The sequence below is a fragment of the Canis lupus genome, chromosome 23 (assembly GCF_003254725.2).
Source record: "Canis lupus dingo isolate Sandy chromosome 23, ASM325472v2, whole genome shotgun sequence".
Taxonomy (NCBI): domain Eukaryota; kingdom Metazoa; phylum Chordata; class Mammalia; order Carnivora; family Canidae; genus Canis; species Canis lupus.
The window spans coordinates 45790021-45811271 of NC_064265.1; the positions used below are offsets into that span (position 1 = coordinate 45790021).

Consider the following 21251-nt stretch of genomic DNA (forward strand, 5'->3'; position numbering starts at 1 on the left):
GCCAGAATGATCCTGCTAGGACATGAATTATTCCTCACTCTTAGGCTCAGAATCCTCACCTAGCAGCCGCACCTCACTCATATGTGTACCCCCTCCGCCAGCGCAGGCAGTGGGCACGCGCACGGCAGCCTCTCTCCAGCCTTGAGACGTCCGTGTGGCCTGCGGCCTCTGCGTCCTGCATGTTAGCTCCGATGGCACTTCTCAAGAGAAGCCTTCTTGGATAACTCCAGCCACGATGTCATCTTTCCATCACTGTCTTCTGGTCCTGCCTTATTCTTCTCCATAACTCTTAGTAACACCTCCTATTTTATTTTATTTTATTTTATTTTATTTTACTTTACTTTACTTTACTTTATTTTATTATTTTTAATAAATTTTATTCATTTATTCATGAGAGACACGGAGACATAGGCAGAAGGAGATGCTTCTCCATGCAAGGAGCCTGGTGTGGGACTCGATCCCCAGACCCCAGGATCATGCCCTGGGCCGAAGGCAGGCACCAGACCACTGAGCCACCCAGGGATCCCCTCCTGTTATATTTTAAATTATTAACTTAACGATCACTTAACGCACGCTCACTCCCAATTATACCATTTCTCCGTGACTTGTTCAGTACCAAGTCTCATAGGAGACTACCTGCTAGAAGGTGCTCAGTCATTTTTAAGATAAATGAATAATTAGACCTGAAACGTGTGTGTGTTTGTCCCAGTTCGTAACCCTTGAAACTTGTAACATCACCGGCTATAGCAGACCACTCCTCCTTTCTTGACGTTCTTTTCTTGTCTTTCAATAGCCTGTTCTGTCAGTGTTTTCCTTGATGTTTAGTTTAATCTGATTTTAACTGTCGTAAGAAAGGAAGAAAGGTGATGATTCTGCCCAATGAAATATAAAGCAATTTTAGGTCAAATAAATGTCTGATAGACCCTCATCATTTGCAAAGAACATGTAGGTAGAGTTTTTAGGAATCTCAGATATGAGTGTATCACCAGAACCCCGTGATTTCCTCTACCAAATGGAAGGAAGCTTAGCTCCAGTTTCTAGCTCAGAACATCGGAGACTTCTTGCATTTGTTACTTTTACCATTAGTTTTCTTACTAGTGTAACCGATGGTTGGGGTGGGGGTGGGGAATGGTGAGGAGGATTATTTTCTATTCTTGCCCCAGAGCTAAAATTTCTATTATTTGCACACTCATGACAGATGGTTAAGTTCACCCACTAGCTGTCTAGCTGTGTTTTCTCTTCTTTTATAAGATAGATAACACACAGGATTCTGTTTTTTGACTCTATTTATAAAGTATTACAGTTCATTGGTCTTTATAATTATTCATGTGTATTTTTGTTAAGAGAGAACACAAGGCAGGCGGGGGCAGAGGGAGAGAGAGAATCCTGAGCGGGCTTCATATCCAGCGTGGAGCCCAAGTTGGAGCTTGATCACAGGACCCTGAGACCATGACCTGAGCCGAAATCAGGAGTCGGTCGATTGAGTCACCCAGGCGCCCCTATTCATGTGTATTTATGAGTGTGAATGTCAAATCCATGAAGAGCGAGTATCTAATAAACCATTTTTCATGGTAGAGCATAAAAACCTAAAAAAATGCTTAAAGCTAAAAATAAGAATATTTTTAAAAAAATGCATGATTTTTGAGACCCTTAACCTCCTACTTAGTCTAGCATCTCCGAAAGAGCTCCAGGCTTTCCTCATCCCAGCTCTGCCACTAAGTGGTGACTTAAAGCGGAGTCCTTAGTCTCTCTAGACAGCAGCCTTCTCAGCCTTGATCCAATCCAGTCCATGTTACCTTTAACTTCATGTCTTTTCAGTCTTCTTTTAACCAAGAACAGCTCCTCACCCTTCGTTTTTCTGGATACGTTTTGAGGGAACAGGCCAGCTATTTTGTACAATGTCCCTTGGTTGGCATTTGTCATTTCCTCCTGATTAGATTCAGGTTACGTACTTTTGGTAGGAATACCATGGGAAGTGATACTGTGTGCCTCTCAGTACATCATATTACGTTGTCCTGATACTAATGGTGATGACTAATCTTTTAGGTAAGCTGGTGCCTCCCCGGTTTCTTCACTACAAAGTTACTGTTTTTCACCCTTTGTAGTTAATTTGACTATGTAGATAACTAATCCATTTTCTGTATTCTTACATATGTTTTATTTTTTTAATATTTTTTTAAACTATTTTTTTTTAAAGATTTTATTTATTTATTCACAAGAGACAGAGAGAGAGATAGAGGCCAAGACACAAGCAGAGGAAGAAGCAGGCTCCATGCAGGGAGCCCAACATGGGACTCCATCCCGGGTCTCCAGGATCACGCCCTGGGCTGAAGGCGGCGCTAAACCGCTGAGCCAGTGGGGCCGCCCCATTACATGTGTTTTAAATGCCAGTGTAGCATACTGTTTTGCTATCGGCAGAGAAGCCATGTTTCCATGATCTGATCTTGATTTATTATCACCCTGTGACACCTGATACCTCTTACTCTGCTTTGTCTTCAGCACTTTCTTCAGCTTCTTTAAGCAAATTATACAGTGCACTTGGAAGCATTTGGCTGTGTAGACCGAGCCATAATGTAGCAAGTTTCACACTCCAAGCAAGCTATACAGCCAAGCAACCACACACATATATATGTGTTGAATTGGATTAAATTGCATACACTTCAGAAGATTAACTTGCAGTAATAGGTTCTGTGTTCTGGCTTTGATGGTGAAAAGAATCATTCAGCACATTTGGGGCAAGATTGACTATCAAGTGTCACCTTTTTCTGGCAGTGGTTTTATGACTTCTGTTGTCTTGATGATTGTTCTTAGGATTTGTAAAGTGTTTTCAGTAGAAATGGCCTTCATTCCTTTGTAATAGAAACATATGTTTTATTTTCAGTTCCCACATTCAGTGTTGGAACAGAGCTATAAAGCACTGCTGTTTGATTTTATTGAAGAGAGTTTTTCCTAAAGTTAAGTGGGCTAACAGCAACAAGGGAGCAGGCCCCGTTGTATACAAATTCCTTAAATGTAGCAACACGGAGATTGTCACTATCATTATGCGAAGAGTTACAGATCTGAAATGTGGATTAAATGGGTTGCTGCCCTGGGTAGCTTGCCGCAGGCAAAGACCTCCCCAGGATAGTGTGTACCCAAAAGTGAGAAAAGTGAGAGGGGCCTTGGGTCCCTGGGTGAGGTTTCACGTGTAATTTCAAGGCAGATAAAGAAATATTTGACTTGATAAATCCTAACATCAGGGCAGAGATTTTAAAGTAGAGATCAAATTAGGACAGCTTAGAAGAAGAGGTTATAATTCCTAGTCCTTATGAGACCTAAAAAATAAGATGTTAAATGTTATAGGTAGACAGGATGTTTAGATAAAGGCTGTCAAATAGGGGAGTGTTACAGACTGAAGGGAAAGAGCCCCAGACATAACGTATAGTTTGCTTTAGATATTTTTAGAGTTGAATTAAGTGTTTTTTTTTTTTTTTTTTTTTTTTTAAGATTTTATTTATTCATGAGAGACACACAGAGGCAGAGACACAGGCAGAGGGAGAAGCAGGCTCCCCGTGGGGAAAATGCGGGACTCGACCCCAGGACCCGGGATCATGTCCTGAGCCTCAACCGCTGAGCCGCCCAGGCACCTGTGAAGTTTTGTTTGTAAAACATGAATGTTTAGTTGTCTTAAAATATTTTGAGCTCCCCAGAGAAAAGCATTTAAAATGGGCTAATACTTAAGAAAAGTAAAATTTAGAGTCAAGGAAATTAAGGCAAGTCTTGAAGCAGATTAGGAAATACGTCCGTCCTCAGAGTAAATAAGGTAAACTTTGTACGTTTATCTGTAGGACTGCTCTCCGCGAGGAGTCCTGTTGTTGCCAAGCCAACTAATGGTAACTGCAGACTTTACTACTGTGTTTACTATCGCTATAGCAGTTCGCATTTCTTGAGCAATTATGGAATGCCCCTCACTGTGGGGAGCAGGAACACGGGGCTTCTTCCAGTCTTAGACTAAATCAGCTCCTGGCCTGTGCTGTGAAAATGACCCCCGTTACCTGAGGGAGCTTGTCAGCCTTGGCCATACCTCCTCCCTTTGCTGTTGGACCCTGTGGCTGCGTTTCCTTTGGGGGCCTTATTTGCAAATAGCACTAGTCAATGTGAGTCGAATGTGATGTTAGAAATGGTCTGCTCCTCCCATGGTAGACTCATTTGAGAGATGGGCCAAGTGAAGCCAAGAAAATTAAAGAGGGAAATAACATTTTCACCAAACCCATCCTCAACACTGTTCTCATGTGAAAACAGTCCAGTCCATCCCTCCCCACCCCCATGTTGCCAGGATCCCCCATTTCTTCATCACCATCTGCTGGGTTCTCTGTATGTTCTATTTTCTGATGTCGTCAGATCCCCTGTGAGAGAGGTACTTTGTTCCCACTTCACAGGTGAGGACATGGATGTGTGGACAGGTGCACGGAGCCTCTCAGCGTACATGTCTCAAGTAGGTTCCAAAGCCTGTGCTAGACAACTAACTGCTGGTCGGCGGGGACAGAGGGAGAATGTAGTCCCGCCCTCCTGGTGTTCACGGTTGGGATGGGGCATGTATCCAAACAATCCAAGTAGTAGACAAGGAAGGAAGAGCTAGTAGTGAAATGAATGCAATGCGGAGGGGGCTCCCCAAGGATGGGAAGCCCATGGAGATCCACAGAACAAGTGATGTTTGAATACACTTTTGAAAGTAGAGGCATTTTGTTTTTAAAGATTTTATTTATTTATTCATGAGAGACCCAGAGAGGGAGAGAGAGGCAGAGACACAGGCAGAGGGAGACGCAGGCTCCATGCGGGGAGCCCGATGCAGGACTTGATCCCGGGACTTCAGAATCACGCCCTGGGCCAAAGGCAGGTGCTAAACCGCTGAGCCACCCAGGGATTCCCCCCCCCCCCTTTTTTTTTTTGAAAGTAGAGGCATTTTGACAGAGTTCCCATTGTGAAGGGACGGGCACCTCTGGCAGAAGGATGGTGTCTGAGGAGAAACTGGGTCATCAGCGAGTTGGACTTGTGGAAACTGCTGGGATCTTTTTCATCTCGTGCATTAGTTATCAGCCGGGCAGTGATAAAAGGCTGTGAGGAGCCTCGTGTGCTCGGGGTCCATGAGTTCTGTCTGGGGGACAGTGGGCAGCCGGGGAGGGACTTCTTGTTAATTTTTTTTTTTTTTTTTTAATTTTTATTTATTTATGATAGTCACAGAGAGAGAAAGAGAGAGAGGCAGAGACATAGGCAGAGGGAGAAGCAGGCTCCATGCACCGGAAGCCCGATGTGGGATTCGATCCCGGGTCTCCAGGATCGCGCCCTGGGCCAAAGGCAGGCGCTAAACCGCTGCGCCACCCAGGGATCCCCGGGACTTCTTGTTATAAGACTTGTCCTAAGTCTCTTGTCTGTAGCATGGCAATGGTTATGATTGGCAGGGCCTTCTAGAGATGAAATGAGCCAGGCCCCTAAAGGGTTTAGAACAGTTCCTGGCGCACAGTAACTGGGCAGTAAATGTAGACCATGACCAGTTGCTAAGTTGCTTAGCCAGTGTTCTCTCAGAACTAGCCGGTATTTATTATCTTGTGCATTGTGCTGAGAAGTTTACAGACACTACCTGAAATCACACTCCAGCAATGTGGGTTCTGTTATTCCATTTTGTATATGAGGCACCTGTGCCTCATATACAAAAGTTAGGGAATTGCTGGGGCTCCTGGGGAGGGGGAATGCAGTGGAAAGAGCATCCGACTCTTGGTTTTGGCCTGGGTAGTGAGATCGGGATCTGCGCTCAGCACAGAGTCTGCTTGAGGCTCTCTCCCTTTCTCCCCCCCTCCCCCCACCCCCAAATAAATGAATAGGTCTTTAAAAAAATGTTAAGTAACTGTTAACACAGATGGAGCTGGCCTCACTAGGTGTTTGGTCTTCCCTCCTTGCTGAGACGGGTGGTTGCTAGGGGGAGGTGCTCGTTGAAGCAACGCTAGAAAGAAAGGTGCCTGCAGGGAACCTGCAAGGAACCGGCTGCAGGATTTCAGGGCTGTGGCCAGCATCAGAGGTATCAGAACCCTTATTCTTATGGGTGCCATGGGGTGCAGGCTGAGCATGGCAAAGTCCAGGGTGCTATAGGTGAAACCGCTTGCAAGAGGAACAGCTCTGATTCTGGCTCCGAATTGTTGGGTGTTCAATATGGTGAAGAGTGACAAGACCTACCATGGCCATGGAGCCTTTTTGGGGGGAACGGATAGACTAGAAGAAGCTTACAGTGCTTCGTGGCTAAACTCCCCAGGGAGCTGCTCTGTTGGCCGCCCCATTGTTTCCTCTACCCCTGAGGTTTTGCTGGATTGGACGTTTTTGTTGGAGGAGAGACTTTCCTTGGTTGACTGTCCTCTTGGAACCCCTCTCCCGATCACCCCCCAACACACAGGGAAGAAGCAGCTACCCTTCTTGTACAGTGGGTAATTAATTTGTGACATAGTCACCGAGCCATTTGGACTGCAAAAATAAACCCTGCTAAACACATAATTGACAGTCTGGTTTCTTATCTAAGGCAGCCAGCTTACTTTCAGTTCGGGTCCTTGAAGACAACGCGGCACTAACTTTTTTTTTTGACTCTGGGGACGAGCTTTTAGCTTCAAGACAAGATTGCCGCCAACATTTTCACAGTGCTCCTCATATCTCATTTGTCATAAAAAGAGGTATCCACCTTGCTTACCATGACAATGACCCTGAAGATTGGACAGAAGTGCTTGTTAAATGTAATGTAAATTCATGCTGTACTTAGACCTGAAAAATAGGTTTTAATTGGTGGGGTGGCTCTGGCTACCTGGATGAAAAATTCTGTGATACAAGGATTAGAGCCTGTGGGCTAAGACGCTGGCATCTGCCGCTGTTCTGTTCTCCAGGGATCCGTCACCTAGAAGTTTTAGCATCTATTGAGGAGCTAAGCCCCAAATCATTATTTTATTGGGAATGGCTAGATGTTGGCATTCTTCTGTAAGAATGAGCTTTCTCTCATCAACTGTGGTAAATTGTAATTCTTTATTAAAAAAAAAAAAAGGCAGAGTAAATGCTGAATTCCTTTCCTTTAGCCATCAATTTTCAGAGTAAGGATTGTTGTAATTACACTTTTATTGGTGATAAATGATTTTTTTCTATTTTTCTTATTTAAAAAAAAATTATCTTTGGTCATGGTGATGGGCTCATGGAATTTTATTTGTTCAGTATTTTACAACCAGTTACACTCATTCTTCATTTTAATGTTCAGATTGTCCAAAAGTTGGCCAGTGGAAGATGTTTCAAGCTTTTTTGTTTGTTTGTTTTTTTGTTATCCTTTTTGACATGACACTCTTTTGTCTTAGAACGCTTCCTTGTTTTTTTTTTTGACATAGAAAGATGTCCCAGGCTCATCATGTACTTTTTCTGCCTCAGATCTGCAGGCAGTCCTTTCTCTTAAGGAACCCTACTTCTTTCTAGTCAGGGAACAGTATTTATCAGGAAGCAAGATCTGGAGGCCGAAGGTGCTCACTGTTAACTAGGATGTCTGGCATCTAGGCTCTGCATGTGCGGACATGCACATCTGTGTATGTTGCACATACATCTTGGAGCTTATACTCTTCCAATTTATCCTTAACATTCTCACTTAACATTAAATATTTTTATTTTTGATCTTATATCTACTTTAAAAAGTTCTAATAAAGTTTAATATGGTGCCGTGTAACCCTGTAATACCTCATCTTTGCTCTGTGGAAATCTGTGTCAGCTTTTTCCAAAGTAAAATGTTCCAGCCGGCTTCAAGTTCGAATTTTAGCGTGTGATATAGTGGTCCTTGGGGTGTGTGTGCACCCGCGTGTATGATCGTTAAGGTTTTGATGACATTTAAGGTAATGTCTGCTCGTGATTCTTTTGGACTTTCTTAGAAAAATGCACTCAAAAGATTGCTTATGTTTTGCTTCAATAAGTTGTGAGTTAAGAAAAAGTTTATTAAGATTTTATGCATTGGGGTAGAGGCTGTGGAGAATTTTAACCAAAAGGGAGCTGTGCTGTCAGCTTTTACGGGGCTGTCATTTTTTTGTGGAGAGAAGCTGCATCCCAAAGAAGTCTAGCCTTTAAGTAAAAATTAGGGCAGTCTTTGTTTTGTTTTTTATTGCATCTTCAGAAGTATTTCTTGGTCTGTCTTAGATATTATCCTCGTTGGCAAGCTGGGAGTAAATGAGTTAGGTTTCTAGGTCTGTGTACTGTCTGTATCTGCTTGGTCTTTACTGCTGTCATTTCTTCTGGTTTTGTTGGTTTGGGGGAATTACCTAGTCTTGAATTTATTGTTAAGAACCCATTGCCACTAAGCAATTTCTCTGTTTTCTAGTCAGTATTGATATTGACTCCTGCTTGAAAGAACTAATCATCTTCCATGATAAGATGCTAATCAGGATCCCGATTTAATTAATACTATAGTTCTTTGTTCTTCATGGCTGTTGGTATGTGGATGTACATTTACACTTGGAATATAATATGCCACAAAAAATGTTAGAAGTTTTTGTAGTTTGCAGCTGATAAACTGTATTTTCACTTGGGGCACTCCTCAGGAAATCCTTCCCAGGTTACCTGCGTATCTGCAGTTTACAAACCAGGGTAAGAAAATCCGGGGAACGTGGGAAGACCAGGAATTCCACCTGGGGCTTCTGTTTCCAGCAGGTCTTGTTTGCTTTACAGAATTTCCAAGGTGCTCATGAGGATTGAGGGGTGACTGTGTTGCTGTGGTGGGAGTGGTGTTTGGGGTGAGGTGTGAAGGTGCTTCCAGAGGCTCGTCGTTGAATGAATTTTTATTTGTTGTGCATCTTGCAGCTCGATTGCTCAAAGCACGATGGGATTTTAAGAAAAACAAAACAAAGCCAACAGCTGCTTGTGTGAGATGAAAAAAAGCTTTTTTCATTGTTTTAGCAGCTAGTACGTATCTATGGTATAAGACACCGTATCAAAGAGGATAGTAAAGTCTCACCGCTCTGTTGTCCCAGCCCCGTCCTCACACCCTTCCAAAGGAATTGTTACCAGTTGCTTGTGTATCTTCTGAAATATATTTGTGTGTATATCTTCAATGTATGTTCTTATGTTCCTTTAAGAACATTGGTGCCTGTTCCCTACTGGGCATATAGTGGCCCCGTTCTTTTAAAGTGCTCTAGGCCACTGACTTTGTAATGACTTAGGAAAGCTGGATCTTTTTGTGTTTTGCAATCTGCACTGGAATGTTAATTCCATGGTGAATAGAAAGATTTTTTTCTTCCTTTCTTTCTCCCTCTTTTTTTTTTAAAGACATAAAGTTTCATTTTCAGACGAATGTGTCTGTGTATATATGTATATATATACACACACACATATGTACATGTATATATGTATAATCTTTCAAATGAGATCCCTGGAACCAAGTGATTTCTAAGGTTGATTTCAACTCAACATTATTTGGGAGTGAAGGGATACCTAGAATATACTGACAGGATGGAGAACTCATTAAGGGTCAAAAATGGGAGTGTTTCTATGAGAGTGACACAGCTAAAGGGACTAGATTTCATTAAATGAACATATCCTGCACTAGTCTTTGGTCTCCAGAAAAATAAAGCCACGTGGGTTCTGGAGGAAAGGATAATGGGTTTGGGTCTCTTTGGTCTGTGCAATGTGTAAAGCATTTTTATATTTAAGAGCTTTTTGGTCTAGAGTTACTATACATGGCTATCTGGCAGTATGATGCCTGTGGCATTTGTATCTGTGTTCCCATGAAAGACCCTTACCTATCTAAAGCTTGTTCAGAAATACGAAGTTCACAGTTAACTCTATTTAAGACTTAAGTAGTAGGGGCCCTTGGGTGGCTCAGCGGTTGAGCATCTGCTTTCAGCTCAGGGCATGATCCCGGGGTCCCAGGATCGAGTCTCACGTCGGGCTCCCTGCACAGAGCTTGCTTCTCCCTCTGCCTGTGTCTCTGCCTCTCTCTCTCTCTCTCTCTCTCTCTGTGTGTGTCTCATAAATAAATAAATAAAATCTTAAAAAAATAAAAGACTTAAGTAGTAAACACAGTGCTTTTACTGTAGACACGTGACTCAAACCAAGCTGCTCATGGAATTAAATTCCAGTGCAAAGTGCAAAAAGAAAACGTGGTCCACCTTGCTCTGTAAATGATCGGGGCTTCCCACCACCTCCTCGGTAGCAGAAGCTGGGCGCGGGGTGAGGATAATGAAACGTCCAATGTAGTGATTTAGGTCGTTGTGATGCCTCTGTGGGGCTGGCCGCACACGTCTTTCTCCAGAGCTGCACCTCCTTTTCTCCTTCCACCCAGGCCCTCAGGGGAGCCATCCCTTCATGGGTGAGGCTGCGGTTGTGCACAGAGGTACGTTCTCTGCGCAGGGAAGCACAGCTGTGGTTTCCTCGCTGGGTCCGTCGTGTTGCTCTAGTTTCCCTCTCCCGGGGCAATAAAACTTGAGGCTCGGTCACTGTGTGTAAGACTGTGGGGTCCCATCCTAAGGGGTTAATTAAATGCACCCGTTTAATATTTGTAAAAAAAATAACGAGCCTGTTATCCCAGGTTAGGACTGTCTCACCATGGCCAAGGCCGCTGCTCATTCAGGTATACGCAGGAATCCGCAGAGCTTTGAGGGGCTTACCGTACGATAATTAGAACATTAATTTCAGACAGCCACCTCCTGCCCCTGAGAAGGGGTTGATTCATCGTGGCAGATGTTTTGTATGTGTCCGTCTGTTAGGAGGAAACCCCTGAAGCTGTACTTGTGCCGAGAAGTTGGTGGGGTGATTGATGTGTTGAATAAGAAAGTCTTGTTCTGGGGGCTAAAATTGGATTCTGTGGTTGCCAAGGGCCTTGGCTTCAGATGCTTGTGTGGGGCTGATAGGGAGAGAGGACCACTGGAAAAATCCCTAAATGCAACAGTTAGCGTTGCATATACATCAGCAGGGAAACAAAAACTGAGGACCCGACAGCCAGAGGGCCAAACCAAGAAAAGCGCCAAATGCTCTTCTCCTCTACATGAGATACACCCCCAGCACCTACGATGAAGAAAAGCACAGTGGTTAGGAGTTGATTTGCTCAAGGGGATGTAACTCTCTTGCTCCTACCAGCCCTCCTGTCAGCCCATCTTCCTTTCCCTGCCTGAGACCTTGCCACCCGTTTCCTTCGTTGGCCAGTCTGGTCTCTTTCTTACCCTGGCTGGCATCCTTAAGCATTAACTGTCTGTCACACAACTGTGCAGTTATTTATATATTGCCTCGTAATGGTCCTTATCTTTTCTGGAGTATTGTCCAACCTTCCTATAAATATATGATCCACTCGTTGGGGCGATGCCCTTTGCTCATAGTGGTTGGTCAGAACTTCACCTCATTCTCCAGGCTTCCTTCCCCTGAACGTCAGAGAGGAAAGAGCTTCTCTCCGTTCCCCTTAGCTCACCCCCACCCTGACTGACACCCATTAGGGACATTTCCCCAGCAGCCAGGCCTCCTTAACCTGTCTTCTTTGCCTCGGCCAGCGAGATCCTACTTTTAAACTCCGGTGACTTCCTTCCCACGTGTGGGCTCCTGCCTGCCCAGGCCTGTGCTTTCTCCCGGGCACGCACCACACTTCTAAGCGTGTAATAGCTCACTTAATTCTTGAAATACTCCTATAGTCCAAGTACACTTATCAGCCTTGTGTTGTAGACAAGTAACTGAGGCAGCCGGAGGCCGTGAGTGGCTTGCTCAAGATCCCAAAGCCAGCAAGTGATTGGAGCCGGAATAGGAACCGTGTCATCTGACTCCAGAGCCTGTGGCCTTCACCACCACCAAGCGAGTTAACATACGCTGGGAGCTCAGAAGGGGCGCGCTGGGTACCCAGTGAGGGCGCAGCCAGTACTCCTACTGTGCAGAATCAATCTACGGGCCCCTGGACGGTGTCTGTTGTCCTAATTACACTCTTTAAGGCATTGAAACCACCGATGGTAATGGTCTCCGTACCTGTGTCTTTTCCCTGACCCTTCTTCTGAGTGTGGGACCAGTGTATCCACCTGCCCCTGAACGTGTTTTCCCATGACACCTCTCTGACCCCTCAGATTCAAGTGTTGAACTCCAAACAGAAGCCCCAGTAAGATCAGTGGATCGTGTCAACGCACCGTGTCCTGGTTGCGATCCTGTACTGTAGTCTCGCAAGTCGTTAGCCTGCGGGGAAGGTAGGGACAGGGTGCATCGGATCTCCGTGTAGTGTTTGCCGAAATCGTACAAAGTTTAATTAAAGAGTGAGTAAGAGCAGACTGGACTCAGCCCCTTCCCCTGCTCGTTCCCCCAATTGCGCATCTCCGTCGATGGCCTGAGGATCTGCTCGGCGACCCGACCGAGAAGTCTGGGGAGCTGCCTTGTCCCCTCCTTTTCCTTCTCCCCAGTATCAGCTCGGCTACTGTTTTACCTGCCTCTTTTTTGGTTTCCCTCCTTTGCTGATCACCCTCCCATCCCCCCCTGGACTTTAGGCTCCTTTTTAGTTTGTCTCCCCCACAAATGTCGGAGAGGGTCTTAATCTATACATACCTGGTCTTACCAGGCCTTTGCCTAAAACCCTTCAGTGGCTTTTAATCATTCGTGATGAAAGACCAAACTCCCCAGCCGGTCGCTGCAGGGTCAGAGTCGTCTCGGCTGCTGGTTATTCACGCAGATTTCTGGGTCCTGCTGCACATTTCTGGGGTCAAAATCTCCGGAGTCAGAGCTGTTGTGTGTGTGGTTCACGAGTGCCCTCTGCTGATCGTTTCATGCGCCAGCGTCTGAGGACCTCAGGCCTGGCCACCTGCCTGGCCACTGGCCCCTTCTCCCCGGGCATCACCTGGCACGGAGCCCAGCGCTGTCTGTGGGATTCCTTTGTGCCGCCGCTCAGGGCCTGGCCCAGCGTCCACGTGCTTCCTCTCCTGCCACCCCCCCGCGGTCGGTCCCCCGTCCCTGGGTGGCTGCCTGCCTCGAGGGTGACTTGCCTCGCCTAGGGTCTGCTTTCCCTTCGCCCCTTGTAGCCTCAGACCCCAGGGGAACTTCCAGCCCATAGTGGGCATTTCATGTTTGCTGCTATATTTATTTGTACTGTTAGATTTTGTGTGTGTGTGTGTGAGTGTGTGAATGTGTGAGCGAGCACCAGCAGGGGTGAGGGCCAGAAGGGGAGGGAGAAGCAGACTCCCGCGGAGCAGAGAGCGCAGCTCGGGGCTCCATCCCAGGGCCCCAGGATCACGACCTGAGCTGGAGGCAGGCCCTCCCCCCCCCCCCCCCCCCCCCGACGGAGCCCCCCAGGCGCCCCTAATGGTTTTAGTTTATCTCCAGTAGCAGTCACCACGTTCCTAAAGCAAGAGTACTTAATATCATCGCCCAGGAAATAAAACCAGAGGGAAACAGCCAGTTAAAAATAACCTAGTAAAATCACTCGTCCAGATGAGGACAGATACTGGGTAGATGCCACAAACACCAGCGTCGTGCAGGCAACTCTGTGTTAAGAGGAAGACGTTTTTGCAGCGTGGCAGGACGTCCTACTTTATTATTACCGCAGCCTCGCCGCCGTCTCCCAGCCCTGGCATCTCCACCCCCCCCTCGCCCCCCGTTTTTCCCGCTGTCCACCCACAGGGCCTGATTCACTAACTGACCATTCAGCAAAACACGACATTCCAGCCGCTGGGCTGACTCTGTTGGTCGCAGGTCACACTGAGACAGCGGTTTCCATTTGGACCATTCTTTATCCAGGCTGCCAATCAGCATGCTGATCCCCCCCCCCCCTTCATTCCCCAAGCGAATAGTGGCTGAATAGGGAATTTCACGATTTCTGTGAATCATTTTATAGGGTACAACTGATTAACTTTTAAAAAGCCTTTTATTATGGAAATTTCGAACACACACACACAGATGCAGAAAAATAAAGTCCTCTTACGGGTCACCCAGGTTTCATCCAGTTTCACCCAGGAACACCCTTACTCCTGCCCCTTATCCTCCTCCCTGCTCCACCCCCTTAAAGTCCTAACATCTCACAGTGGATTACTTCTTTTCAGTGTGGGGATAGTCTTCTACTTCATGAAACGCAGGTATCAAGAAAGTATTTCAAGAAAACATTAAAAAAAATCATATAACAACTGTACTGAGATACTAGTATTTTTTAATATAAAACTTATTTTATTTTTTTTTAAATTTTATTATTTGTTCATGAGAATACACAGAGAGGAGACAGAGAGAGAAGCAGAGGCACAGGTGGAAGGAGAAGCAGGCTCCATGCAGGGAGCCCGACGTGGGACTCAATCCGGGGTCTCCAGGGTCGCGCTCTGGGATGAAGGCAGGCGCTCAACCGCTGAGCCACCCAGGCGTCCCAGTGTACAACTCATTTAAAGTGTATATTCAGAGTTGTAAGATTGTAGCCATATTTTGCTTTTTAGTTTTTATTAAATTTTTATTTGAAGGTGTTTGGTTAGCTTAAGTGGGTGGAGCATGAGACTCTTGATCTTGGGGTTGTGAGTTCGAGCCCCATGTTGAGTATAGAGATTACTTAAAAAATGGTTGAAGGGGAGGAGGGTGGGGGGTAGGGGGGTGACTGGGTGGTGGGCACTGAGGGGGGGCACTTGACAGGATGAGCACTGGGTGTTATTCTGTATGTTGGCAAATTGAACACCAATAAAAAATAAATTTATAAAAATATTATTTTTTTTGAATATAATGCACATACAGTGTTACATGAGTTTCAGGTGTACAACAGGGATTCGACATCTGTATACGTTATGCTCATCACACATGGAGCTACCATCTGTCACTGTATTTCGCGGTGATAATATGATTGACTGTATTCCCTGTGCTGTACCTTTTATTCCCATGACTCATTCCTTCCATAACTGGAAACCTGTACCTCCCCCTTCCCTTCTCCCGTTTTGCCCATCCCCCTAACCCCTTCTCTCTGGCAACTATCTTTTTGTTTTCTGCATTCATAGGTCTGATTCTGCTTTTTGTTATTCATTTGTTTTTTTTTTTTTTTCTTTTAGATTCATACCTGTGTGAAATCATAGGGTATTTGACTGTCTCAGTCTTCACTTTACCATTATACCCTTCAAGTCCATCCATGTTGGCAAGATCTAAACTGCTACATTTATAGCTGTGTAATAGCCCATTGTATATATTTGTACAACATCTTCTTCATCTATTCATATCTCTTTTTTTTAAAGATTTTATTCATTTATTCATGAGAGACACAGAGAGAGAGGCAGAGACACAGGCAGAGGGAGAAGCAGGCTCCCTGCGGGGAGCTGATGCGGGACTTGATCCCGGAACCCCGAGGTCACGCCCTGAGCCAAAGGCAGACACTCCATTACTGAGCCAGATGGTGTCCCCCGTTCATCTCTTGATGGGCACTTGGGTTGCTTCCATAATTTGTCTATTGTGAATAATGCTGCAGTAAACGTAGGGGTGCATATATTTTTTCGAATTAGTGTTTTTGTATTCTTTAGGTAAATACCCAGTAGTGGAATTACCGGATTGTATGGTAATTCTATTTTTAATTTTTTGAGGAATCTTCATACTGTTTTCTAGAGTTTTTCTGTTTTCTAGGCTGCATCAATTTGTATTCTCACCAACAGTGCACAAGTGTCCCTTTATCTCCTTGCCAACACTTGTTTCTTGTTTTCTTTCTTTCTTTTTTTTTTTTTTTTCTTTTTTAAGATTTTATTTATTCATGAGAGATACAGAGAGAGAGGCAGAGACACAGGCGGAGGGAGAAGCAGGCTCCATGCAGGGAGCCCGATGTGGGACTCGATCCTGGAACCCTGGGGTTCCCGCCCTGGGCCAAAGGCAGGCGCTAAACCGCTGAGCTACCCAGGTGTCCCTGTTTCTTGTGTTTTAGATTCCAGCCATTCTGACAGATGTGAGATGATATCTTACTGTCTTGATTTGCATGTCCTTAATGATGAGGGATGTTGAGCATCTTTTCCTGTGTCTGCTGGCCCTCTGTATGTCTTCTCTGGGGGAAGTGTCTATTAAGCTTCTCTGCCCATTTTTTAATCAGATTTTTTGTTTTACTTCGTGTTGGGTTGTGTATCCGTTTTTTTCATCTTTGGGATACTTCCCCTTTGTCAGATATGTCATTTGCAAATGTCTTCTCTCTTTCCATAGGTTGTCTTTTTGATTTGTTGATGGTTTCCTTTGCTGTGCAGAAGCTTTTTATTTTGATGAGGTCTCAGTAGTTTATTTTTACTTTTGTTTCCCTTGCCTCAGGGAACCTGTCTAGAAAAATGTTGCTACAGCCAATGTCAAAGAAATCATTGCCTGTGCTCTCTTCTAAGGGTTTTATGGTTTTAGGTCACATATTTAGGTCCTTAATCCACTTTGAGTTTTTATTTTGGTCTGTACTGTTAGAAGTGTTGTAGTTTCATTCTTTTGCATGTAGCTGTCCCGTTTTACCAGACCATTTATTGAAGAGACTGTCTTTTCCCCATTGTGTATTCTTGGCATGGCCACATTTTGGAACATTTTTATCACCCTTGAAAGAAATCCTGTACCCATTAGCAGTCATTCCCCATTTACCCTAACTTCCCCTCTGCTTTAGGCAATCTAAAATAGCCCTCTAGATTTGCCTATTCTCAACATTTCATACAAATGAAATCATAAAATATGTGGTTCTTTGAAACTGCCTTCTTTCAATTAGCATAATGTTTTCAAGATTCATCCATGCTGGGGTTTTATGTCAATAGTTCCATTCATTCCTTCTCCTGACCGAATGGTATTCCTTTGTACGCAAAGGACATATTTTATTTATCCATTCACCAGTTGACGGACGTTTGGATTGCTTTCACTTTTTGGCTATTGCGCATCATGCTGCTATGAACCTTGGTTTATAAATCTTTGTGTGGACATGTGCTTTCACTTCTTTTGGGAATTGAGGGGTTTTATGGTAACTCTATCTACATTTAACCTTTTGAGGAAATACCAAACTGTTTTCCACAGTGGCTATATCATTTTACATTCCCACCAGTAGTGCACGAAGATTCTAATTTATACACATCCTCACGACTACTGTTACTACTTACCTTTTTGTTTATACCTGCCCTAGTGGTATCTCATTGTGGTTTTGATTTGCATTTTCCTGGTAACTAATGATGTTCAACATCTTTTCATCTGCTTATTGGCCATTTTGTTTGTCTTCCTGGAGAATTGCCTGTTCGGATTCTTTGCCCGTTTTTTATTATCAGGTTGTAATAGTTCATTACAAGTTGTAATAGTTCATATATTCTAGATCCAAGTCTCTTACCAGATACGTGATTTGCAAATATTGTCTCTCAATTCGTAGGATGTCTTTTCACTTTATTGATGGCATCCTTTGATCAAGAAAGCATTTTAACAACAACAACAAAAAGAATGGTGGAGAATCTTAAAATCATTCTTACTGAGTATTTAGAAGTGGAATGTGCTGTGTCTTGCATGCACTGAGTCTGTCCCTCCCCCATCCTTCAGTCTGCACCGAAGTCAGGCTGATTAAATCTTGTACATCTTACAGTTTGAGATGCAGGCTTGTTCTCCCTGTGGAGAGGCAGGAGCTTCAATTATAGTGGTGTAGCCACAGGAAGAATTTTTTAGGTTATAGGTTTCTCCTTTAAGGAGACTGTCATGTTTCACTAAAGTTCTTTGTCAAGTGGATCACCTTAAAAATGTATACCTTACTCTCTGGGATTGGTGGAGATCTTAAAACGATCTCTGTTGGGTTTATTTTAGAGAGTGAGTTCCTGCTTAATTTGATATCAGGGAAAAGAATTTGGCCAGGAAAATGAGCCTCACAAAATTAAAGGACACACATATATCTACTGGAAGTTTATTAAAGAGAATTGAAAGTCCAGTATATTTGCATAGGTCTTTTGTCGTGCATTGACTAGCAGTTGCTTCTAGTCACATTGGCTGTAATAAAGACAGAGCGTGCTAGAGAGGGAGCTTGGCATTTTCCTATATGGTGTTTGAAAACTAGGTGTAAGCAGTGATGAGTTTAAACTAGAAGGCAAAGATTTTTGTAAGAAGATTTGAGAGGCAGAGTAATTGAGGAATGACTTGATTTAGTGATTATTTTGGGAGCACCTTAGAGTGTATTGATTCAACTCAATACTTAGACGTTGACCAAGTAAGGCCTAGTTTTATGGAGACTAGAGAACAGAGAGGGATGCCATTTAGGTGGGGGGTTGGTGTCCAGAGACTAGAAAGGCTATGTGTTTGATTTGACATTTGAATTGGGTTCAGAAAAATTCCCACAAGTGAACATAGGTGAGTAGAGAAGGTGTTGTCGATAAAGAGCATTTTATAGGCCTGAGAGTCAGAGAGAAAGCAACTGTAGCTACTTAGTGGTAGGTAGTATTCAAAATGATTTTAGGTCCTAGCCAAGGAGTTTGGGTTTAATTCTTAAAGGATTGCAGAGCCGTTGGAGGTTTTGGAACCATGAAACTGATATTGATTGGTTTCATAAATACTTACCCAGAGCATGTTAGGCATTGGCAACTCAGCTGCAGCAGAGACAGGGTCTTAACGGCAGTGACAACAGATGCAGTCCTTTGACGAAGTCTAACCTTTAGTTTCCTTTCAAACAGCTTTTCACCCCAATAATGGTGATGATAGCTACCACATATTGATCAATTTCTGCATAGCATGCATCATGCTAAATAACCCCTTACAGTAACTCTCTGTGTGTGTGTGTGTGTGTGTATTATTGGTTCCTATTGCAGAGGAGGAAATTGAGACTTAGCAGAAACTATCTAGCACATCACACAGCCTAGTAGATTGGGAATTTGCACCCAGGTCCATCCTGTTCCAAAGTTCATTCTACCAAAACCACAAACGACTAACTGTTCCTTCTTTACCAATGTCTCCCTGCCAGGATACCTTCTCCTTGAGCCTTGCTGCACTTGGTATGTTTTGTGTTTGCCCCCAGGGTGGATGTTACTGCTCTCTTGGGCTCCCAGTTTTCTTTTTAATACCGCAGGTATTCCAAAAAGAAAAAAAAAATATATATATACGGCAGGTATTCCAGGCCCAGGAGGATCATTGTTAATGTAACTTGGCACCTTTTTGTTCTCACCTGCAGGTGTTTATTGATCTGTGTGTTTTCATGTACTAGAGTGGGGCATCTCACACCTGATGGTGCACTTCTGGTTTAGCTGTGTGGCCTGGCATAAGTCGGCTGTGCCTGGATCTATAAAATGATAGGGTGAGCTGCGTGATATCTGAAACCCCTCTGTCTTGGGGGTTTGGGATTGACAAAGAAGCAGTAGTGGCCATAGGATTCAGGGAGGCCAAGGGGGAATGTTGTCAAAGGGACCAGTCATTCTTTTCAGTCCTGGCCCCTGACACCGCTCTCAGTGATGTTTATGTGCATCAGCTTTCTAAAAATCTGGCTGCATGCTGAAGTTCCCAGTATCAACAAACTACGAATGATGTGACCTATCCTCAGAGCTGCTTCACTTGAGACCTCCTGTACTTTCAGAGTGGCCTCCTTGATCCCTGTCTGTATCTTTTCTACCTTTGACTATCCCCCTCTACCTCACCATCTTCCCTTTGTTTTTTTTTTAACCATTCCCATTTTCTTTTTATCACCTGAAACTGGGCCCCTTCCTCCAGACCAGTCCTAACTAAGCATGAGAGGGGCCAGGGAATCCGAATAGTTTTGAGGGGTAGAGGACAGGTGGCCATTTGTTATTTTCTGTTTTTAATTTTTAATTAAGATTGTGTGTGCATCCTAATTTTTTATACTAATCCTCTCTGGACTGTCTTATGTCCCAGACCTCAGAAATCTCTTTGATTTGATAACTCAATGCCAGTTAAATACATTTAAAGTTAAAACACACTACTAAGAGGGCTACATTTGCATTCCGTTTGAATCCCAAAAGGCATTCAGATTGTGGAATGTCCTATTCAGCATATTTTTTTTTTGAAGAAATGCTTATGTTTATATAAACATTCCAGCACATAAAAAGGAAAAAAAAAAAAAAACCCTGGAAAGATAAATATTAAAATATTTAATTATGGGTGAAAGTATTATAGATGTTTTTCTTTTCATACTGCATTATGTATTTTCTGTATATTTCTTCCACATTTTAAAAAACAGTCTTAAAAGGAAAATACACCCTGGACAGAGTAGGGGTGTGTGTGAATATGTGTGTTATTTTTAGCTCCTGAGGCTCAAATATTCTGTGGGGGTATTGAGGATGGTACCATACTGAGAGGGAGTTAATAGCAAGGCTTGGCACACAAAAGCTAGGATTTGGATCCTTGTTATTTTTGTTTTTGCTTATTATAGCTAAGCTAAACTTGTCCCATCTGATGGTTGGCATTTTGTTTTGTTAAACGAGTGTCATGAGACTATTAGTCCGTAATGGGGGCACCAGAAGATGATAACACTGATAATTTACTGTCATGTTTTTAATGGCAATAGATGAATTTTAATGATAATATCTGTTATTGGTGGTGCTTTCTGCAGAAATACTAGAGTAGGAACAGAATGTTGACCTAAGTATCTGTTCATCTTTTTGCATTGGCTTATAAAGACTTTAACATGTGCCTTTGAATTTTGATTTTAAATAAGACACAATGAGAACAAGTGGTTCAGACCAGGACTTAACAGTTTTCTCTGGGTACTGTTGTCAAGTACTTTTAACAGTACTTAAAAAATAAAAATCCTCAATCCTCAGCAGATGTGGAGTTTCTGCTCTTACTTTTGTCAAAATAGGTTCCTTTAAAAATAAGGCGGGAGAGCCAATTGCCAGGATAATGGGAAAACAGCATTGTGTGGTAACGTTTCAGTAGGGTGGTTTCTTCTGAAATGCAGTTTCGCTAATCCTTGGGGAAATTTGGCTGTGAGCATGCAATTATTACATTTTTATCCACAGAATGGGCTAAAGTTGGCATCACATCTCTCACGGTTGCCAGAGGCAACACACTGATTTAATTTGTGCCCCTCTGGCAGACATTTTTGAATAATTTTAGTGATTTTTTCTTTCTTTCTTTCTTTCTTTCTTTCTTTTTTTTTTGTAATGGTACTTTTTCTATTTCCTTTCCAGTCTCCTACCTTTTGTTGCTCACTACTCTTCCTGATTGAGTTCTGAGGCATCTTGTGTTGGTTGAGGAGAGCAGAATAACTGAAGGTCCAGATGGTTGTCAGTTGTCAGAGAGGCGGCCTCGCTCCTGTTTCCGGAGGCTGTGGGGAGGGGGAGTGCAGGTCAGAATGCTGTCAGGGCCATGGTGGATTCCGGTCCTCTTATGACTGA

The 21251-nt window shown here is 43.7% G+C and overlaps 1 protein-coding gene across 7 annotated transcripts in view; it reads left to right on the top strand.

Moving 5' to 3' along the window:
• MED12L (mediator complex subunit 12L) overlaps positions 1-21251 on the top strand; it is a 323628-nt gene that overhangs the window by 42648 nt on the left and 259729 nt on the right. The gene's annotated exons all lie outside the window — the stretch shown is intronic.